General features: G+C 47.9%; 1 long non-coding RNA gene across 1 annotated transcript; it reads right to left on the bottom strand.

Moving 5' to 3' along the window:
- Nucleotides 1-2270: 2270 nt before the first annotated feature.
- Nucleotides 2271-5021, bottom strand: LOC123331807. The gene is made up of 2 exons (XR_006548599.2): nucleotides 4187-5021; nucleotides 2271-2954 (listed from the first exon to the last, which is right to left on the bottom strand). It is a non-coding gene; the product is annotated as an uncharacterized LOC123331807 (long non-coding RNA).
- Nucleotides 5022-7618: the final 2597 nt, after the last annotated feature.

Below are 7618 nucleotides of genomic sequence, written 5' to 3'. Positions count from 1 at the left end.
CGGGGAAGCGCCAGCCAGCCACTGACAGAATGCTATGGCTGGAAGGGCCCTCAGAGGCCTTCTAGTCCAGCCTCTATGGGATGCAGGTGAGGAAACTGCAGCCAGAGAGTTCAGGCTCAAAACAAGGAATTAGAATTGGGCACCACTGTCTTGACAGCAGAATGTCCAAGACCACACCCCAGCCCTGTCATATACATATACGTATACACATTTATACTGGCCATTCCCCTTTCTTAGAATCTCAGCTTCCCCACCTATCCAATGGAGGCCTTGAGAACCCCCTACAGATCAGTAGTGTGGCTTCAGTGATGTAACAGATGTGAAAAGCACTTTGTAAAGCGCAAGGAGCACTTCAAATGTAAGCCATCCACGCAGTCAGCATTTGCAAAGGCCTGGCTTACATGCCAGATGCTGTGCTCCATGCTGGGGCCCAACCTATGGATCAGACAGCCCGGATCCTTCCCACTGCTGCTCCTGGAGACAGATATGTTCAGAGGGAAATGTTCTTTGGTGCAGCACAGCCTCTTGGTAGGCCGTAGAGGGGCAGAGAGGGGAGACTTCACCTTAATTCTAGTAGTTGAGTTCAGAGAATATATGGTGATTATTAGTTTTATCCTCTCTGCACCCCCTTTTCTCTTTCTTTGGGTAATAGATCCAGTTTGCTTGGCCACAGAGGGTATACACGTGACCTAAGCTAGCCAATCAGAGTCCTTACCTGAGACCCTCCTAATCGGTGGTGTTGGGAGGAACTCTGTTTCTTCATTGCTACTGAAGCTGTAAGAATGTGAGCAGTGCTTCTGCCTTCTCTTGGTGTGGCCCTGCATCAGCTGTGCCTCGAGTCAGACCTCCTGCTTCCAACCAAGAGTTGGAACCCTCACAGAGACTTGGGAGTCCACCTTCAGGCCACCCTCCCCTCACCCACATAACAATTTGTTAGACCTAGCAACTGAAGAAAAATGCACAACCTTAAACATGAAGGTTGTGAGTTATGTTTTATCTGGGACCTTACTGAGGCTCTCCCAGGTGACCCAGTGGTAAAGATTCTGCCTGCCAATGCAGGAAGAACAGGAGACTCAGGTTCAATCCTTGGGTCAGGAAGATCTCCTGGAGAAGGAAATGGCAACCCACTCCAGTATTCTTGCCTGGGAAATCCCACAGACAGAGGAGCCTGGTGGGCTACAGTCCAGTTCAGTTCAGTCACTCAGTCGTGTCCAACTCTTTGTGACCCCATGGACTGCAGCACGGCAGGCTTCCCTGTCCATCACCAACTTCCAGAGTTTGCTCAAACTCATATCCATTGAGTTGGTGATGCCATCCAACCATCTCACCCTCTGTCCATGGCTACAGTCCATGGGGTTGCAAAGAGTTGGACATGATGGAGTGACTAAGCACCACCACCACTGAGGACTATAGTCACGGAGACAGCCTCTCAACCTCTCTGAGGAACTGCTCTGAAGACATAAGGGAGGAGCCAGGATAAATAGGAGTTTTTGTCGGAAAAAAATACATAATTGAACATCAAAAGATTGCTGATAATCAGAAAAAAAAAACCTCAGACATCTTTTCAAGTTAATGATTATAGAGCTATTCTTTGTATGGGAAGATACAAGCTTCTGGGGTCGGTGAAATTATTCCTCAGTTATGCATCTTAACTAACTAGGTCCTATTTTTCTCCATCCTGAATCCCCTCAGGGCATACCATGGAGGGGGGCAGGATGCTGCAGTGACTGATGGCTTAAGGGTGAGCAACATTCCTTGTATATTGGAATGGCAGGCAACATTTTTTGTCCACATACCTCCTTGATATCTCCTGAGTTCTCTGCTCCCTCTCTTTCCACTGCCTCATAGGAGGGCAGACCCTTGTTACCTCTCTTGTATGTCTGTCATCAACTTCTAACTGCTCTCCCCCTTTTTCTAACTCTCTATAAATAGATCCTCCATTCAGTGCCTAGAGGTCTCTGAGAAGTCACAGAGATCTGATCTTGACCAGCATCTGTGACCCAGCATGTTAGACTTCTCACATCCTTGGCCTTTGCATACTCTTCCGCTTCCTGGAATGACAATGAAATTGCCTGGTAAACTTCTATTTCTTCCATCCCTGACTCAATCATGGCTGTCCTTTGAACTTCTCTGACTGGCAAACCAGGGCTCTTCTTCCAGGTTTCCACCCAGGTGACATTCACTGATAATAATGTTTGGTGTATTTCCTTCTAGTTTTTTTTTTTTTTTTTTAAGACAATCGAAGTCATATTGTACTACAATTTTTTGTTCCTTTTTTTCACTCCACAATCTCTCCCTGATATCTCTCTACATCATCAAAACACTTGTAAACCATAATGTTGAATGGTTGCCTGACCATCTGCCTGAATATCCTATGCATTTAAGACCCGAGCATCTCCAAGTTCTCTAGCCTTTCACGATCACTCTTGACAGCCTTTATCTGAGAGTCCATCTGGGTGTCCAAAGGTGCCTAAGATTCCTCCTTGAACTCACAATGCTCCTGTCCTGGGGATTCTGCCCTTCTGCTTGTCCTTTGTCACCTGCAGTCTCTGTCCCCTCTGATCCTCATCCCTACTTCTGCCCGCATGTTGCTTTGATCATTTCTGTGCTCCTGGGTACGTGTAGACAACACACCACTAAGCCTGGCCTGCTGTTACTGAGCTCAGGCTTGGCTGCACACTGAATACTGCCCCAAAGCCAATAATTCAAGAGGTAAGTGTCAGTAGAAGAGAAAGGTGCTTTAATCAGAAAAGCTGGCAATCTGGGGGGAAAGTGGACTCGTGTCCAGAGACCAACTCCCAAGATTCTGTTCAGCCATGACAGTGAATCATCTAGGCAAGAGGTTGGGTTCTGCATCAATGTCTGTTGTGTGCAGACTGGCTGACTCTCTTCAGATGTTATCTTGCCCTCGTTATCTGCCTGCAGGATTCCTTAGGGGGCTGTTGTGGGTAGATCTAGGAAAACAATCAACAGGTTAGGCAAGACATAATGTGCATTCAGGAGAGCAGAAGTCAGGAGTTAGGTTAAATTGCCTAGTGATCTCATTTCTATAATTAGGTTCTTAAGGTTAGAGGGGGACAGAAGTGGGTAAACAGGAAAGGGGCAAAAGAGCTGCTTTCACTCTCACAGTTGACCAACTTTACCAGTGACCTCAAGACACACAGAATAACTTTCCCCAAACTTTAGCGAATTGCAACCACCTTCAAGACTTGCTGTATTCATATTTCACCTATCCTAGTATTTCCTCTAACATGGATCTTTCTATCAGTGCTCCACCACCACCTTTTAAAACTTAAACTTCACCCTAAGCAAGTATCAAACTTCTTTTCCCTCCATGTACCACTTGAAATGCTCTCTTGGTATCACATTACTGCTAAGTCGCTTCAGTTGTGTCCGACTCTGTGCGACCCCATAGACGGCAGCCCATCAGGCTCCCCCGTCCCTGGGACTCTCCAGGCAAGAACACTGGAGTGGGTTGCCATTTCCTTCTCCAATGCATGAAAGTGAAAAGTGAAAGGGAAGTCGCTCAGTCGTGTCCGACTCTTAGCGACCCCATGGACTGCAGCCTACCAGGCTCCTCCATCCATGGGATTTTCCAGGCAAGAGTACTGGAGTGGGATGCCATTGCCTTCTCCGTGGGATCACATTGGCATGGGGAAGTTCCAATTGGTAGCATCCTCAAGGCTCTGAGTCTTTGCCCTTTCCCAGGGATCACTGCTGGTGGTTGGGTCTTTAATTCAGGCTGCCGCCACATTTTGCTGGGACCCTATCCTCCTCAGACTCAAGCGTCTTCTCTTCTGTCCTTTCTATTCCATTGCCAGGGTTGTCACCAACCCCCACCCCACCTGCCCCCAAGCTGTTTCAAAGCCTGGCCAAAGGAAGCTGAAATCATTTACCATCACAAGAGATTCTACAGAGATGCCGCCCAGCCCAAGGCAAGGCCGGCATTTTACATTATTAAACAGAATGGCTACCAGCGCTGCTTAGAGCATCTGCATTTGGAGTCAAGGCCTCCTAATGAATAGGTTCTTGAGGTACATCTCCATGACCAAGAGGTCTGCTTGAGGCTCCCTAAAGGAACAAAGGCATCGTCTGCCCCCAGGGAAAATTTCAGCGGCTCCCTTTAGAGACTTCGGCAACACACCATGGGCAGTTTAAAAAAAGAAATTGTGGTTTTCTCTCCCACCTGCAGCCTTTGAGGATTCAGAAATGTTGAAGTCTAGCATCAGAGGCTGCCTTCAGACAGTTTTCAGTTTTCCCATTCGATCCAGTAATAGGCTTTTATCAGTAACACATGGGGTGGGGGCACTTTGGGGCAAACATTTTTGCTCCCATCAACAATGATTTCTTTAGGATAATAAATACGTAGAAGTGGAATTTCTGGGTCACACAACGTGCACTTTTAACAAGCTTCTTGCATCTCTTATCCAGCCGCCCTTCCGAAAGGTCAGAGAGATTTGCGGCTGTCGCAACCCCTCCTCCCCACAGTGGGCACTAAGGATGGTCTCACAAAAAACCCTCCACAGCATCAAGTGTTTTTAATCCCTGCTAATTTGATAGGCCAAATATGGTATCTCATTGTTGCTTTAATTTGCATCTCAGTAGCACTGGACATCTTTTTATATGTTTATTGGACAGTATTTTGTGAAGTGCCTGTTCATTGGGGCCTTGTTGTCTTCCTCTCCTGTCTCTTCCAAAGCCCAGGGCTAGCTAGGAATTAAACACACCAGACATGATTTTTAATTAATCTTCCTTAAACACAGCTCTGATCAGGTTACTCCTCTGCTTATAAAACCTCTGAGGGCTCGTTCCTGCCTACAGGATGAAGTCCAAATTCTTTCTCTCGGCTTTCCAGGCCAGTCACAGTCTGGTCCCAACTCTGTCACCTCCCAGCCCTGTCCCTCATACCCACACTGTTTTGGGCACTGTGAGCCACCTGATGCCTCTCGCCCTTGGCCCAGGCACCCTCAGACACACAGCTCAAATGGCACTTTCTGTGCCAGCACTTCATGCTAGCCCCAGGTCATACCACATTCCTCCTCTCTGCTTCCGTAGCCGACACTTGGTAAAGATCTCCACTGAAGCATAGGTGAGTGTCTGGCTCTTCCTCTTTGGACTGAGGTCTTGGGTGGGGTGGATGGCATCTCTCTCCTCTCTGGGGCCTCAGAATCTGAAGCATGGGATGGGGGAAGGGTAGCCACCATATTTTGACACAGCTCACAGGCCAGGCATTGTGCTAGATGCGTCTCTCTCTCTCTCTCTCTCAGACACGTAAGCATGCAACAGATGAAAAAGATCCTTTTAACTCAATGCCTATAGATACTTCTGGTGTCCAAGGGAGTGAGGCAAAATTCACATAGGGTATGCGAGGAGGATAAATCTCTATATTGCCACCTTCCTCTTGAGGGCAAAGAGAAAGGATGAAAGTGAAATGGTCCAGTGTTGATTATAGCATGCCGAGTTTGGGGCTGTATCGGAGCAGGGGCTGAGAAAGTCAAATTACTTCACATAATGAAGGGAAAGGAAAGGAATAAATGTTTTTTATTTTTATTACTTATTTATTTTTGGCCATGCAGGGTCTTCATTACTGTGTGTGTGATTTCTTTAGTTGCAGCGAGTGGGGAATACTCTGGTTTGTGGTGCTCAGGCTTCTCATTGTGGTGGCTTCTCTTGTTGCATCATGTGGGCTCCAAAGCATGGGCTCAGTAGCTGTGGTACACTGGCTTATTTGCCCCTGATGCGGCTGCTGCTGCTGCTGCTGCTAAGTCGCTTCAGTCGTGTCCAACTCTGTGCGACCCCATAGATGGAAGCCCATCAGGCTCCCCCGTCCCTGGGATTCTCCAGGCAAGACTGGAGTGGCTTGCCATTTCCTTCTCCAATGCATGAAAGTGAAAGCGAAAGGGAAGTCGCTCAGTCGTGTCCGACCCTCAGCGACCCCATGGACTGCAGCCTTCCAGGCTCCTCCATCCATGGGATTTTCCAGGCAAGAGTACTGGAGTGGGGTGCCATTGCCTTCTCCATATTTGCCCCTAGGCATGTGGAATCTTCCTGGACCAGGGATTGAACCTGTGTCCCCTGCATTGGCAGGCAGATTCTTAACCACTGTATCACCAGGGAACTCCTATATACCTATGGGTGATACAAAGTGTAATATATTTTGTGAATATGTTTTTTGAGTTGCTACAGGTTGCGAAGGAGTGAGGGCTGGAGAGTAATTCCATCACGAGCGCTTACTTAGATGATAAAAATCACTCAAGAACTTTTGAAAGGGCAGTGTCTAAAACTCACTTGAAAGTTAACTATGAGGTAAGCCCCTTCATCTGATCCAGTCCAGACTGCTCCCCCACCCCGACCCCTGGGGGGAGCATGTTCTTTGAGAATGAGGTCTGGAGACGATACCTGGGGGCAAGGAGATAACCTGTAGAGGAACTTCTACAGGCTCAGAACCAGAGGGCACTGTGAGAGGAGGCCAACCTGCCAGACTCCCATTAGGAGAGATGCACTCTTCTTCCAGGAACCCACACTTGAATACTTTCATTTGAATCTCAAAGAAAATGGCTACTGAGGTTGAGACTTGACACTCATACCTCACCCCCAGTGCCTCCAACATCACTTGGTGGGTGTTCTTAACATCAAAGATGCTAAAATAAAGGTCAGGAAGGTGAAGTAGTTGGCAGGTGCTCAGGCTCCTAGGAGGCAGCAACCTGGGGCACCTAACCCCACGGTGAGTGTTGGTACCTCTATGTCTTGCTGCTGACACCTAGCATAGTGCCTGACACAGAGTTCATCTACATTTTCTGATTGAATTCAATCTGTTACAGCCAACATTTCCCCAAGCATTGATTGTGTATCTGGCTGTGTGGACTAGGTGTTAACGGATTGTTTCGGGGTGGGGGGGAGGGTGCAGATGAGGAAGTGTACAGAAGCTATAAGACATGCTTCCTGCCCTCTCTGAGCTTATCGTTCAACAGGCACAATCTGAGCGTATACACGGCCAGTGAATGACCCCAAGTAGTCATGATAAGAACAGCTAACATTTACTGAGTGTTTATTATATAAGCCAGGTACTATTCCAAGTGCTTTTTATGGCTTATCCCATTTAATCCTTATAACAACCCCATGAGAGAGAAACTGGGTCACAGAGAAGGCAGAAAATTTGCCTAAGATCACACAATATCTAATAAGTAGATAAAGTGTTAGTCACTCAGTCATGTCTGACTCTTTGTGACCCTGTGGACTGTAGCCTACCAGGGTTCTCTGTCCATGGGATTTTCCAGGCAAAAATACTGGAGTGGGTTGCCATGTGCTCCTCCAGGGGAATCTTCCTGACCCTCACCTCTAGTGTTTGAGCCAACATGGAGGCCTGGTATTCAAATCTAGGCAGCCAAATTACAGTCCCACACCTCTAACCCCTAACCTCCTTGCTCAGCTGCCTCTGCAAGCATCCCAGCTGGGCACAGGGACATGATGTTGAAGGTTAAATGTCACAGGAAGCTGGGGTGGACTGAGGTGGCCAGGGAGGGCTTGGCCAACTTGATGGGATTTCAGCTGGGCCTTGAGAACTGGGGGGCAAGGGGCACAAGGGGCAGGGAGGGTACTCTAAGCAGGGGATGGGTGT

The sequence above is a fragment of the Bubalus bubalis genome, chromosome X (genome assembly GCF_019923935.1).
Source record: "Bubalus bubalis isolate 160015118507 breed Murrah chromosome X, NDDB_SH_1, whole genome shotgun sequence".
In the NCBI taxonomy this organism is placed as follows: domain Eukaryota; kingdom Metazoa; phylum Chordata; class Mammalia; order Artiodactyla; family Bovidae; genus Bubalus; species Bubalus bubalis.
Note: the sequence above shows the minus strand (reverse complement) of the source record. Positions and strands in the feature narration are given on the sequence as shown.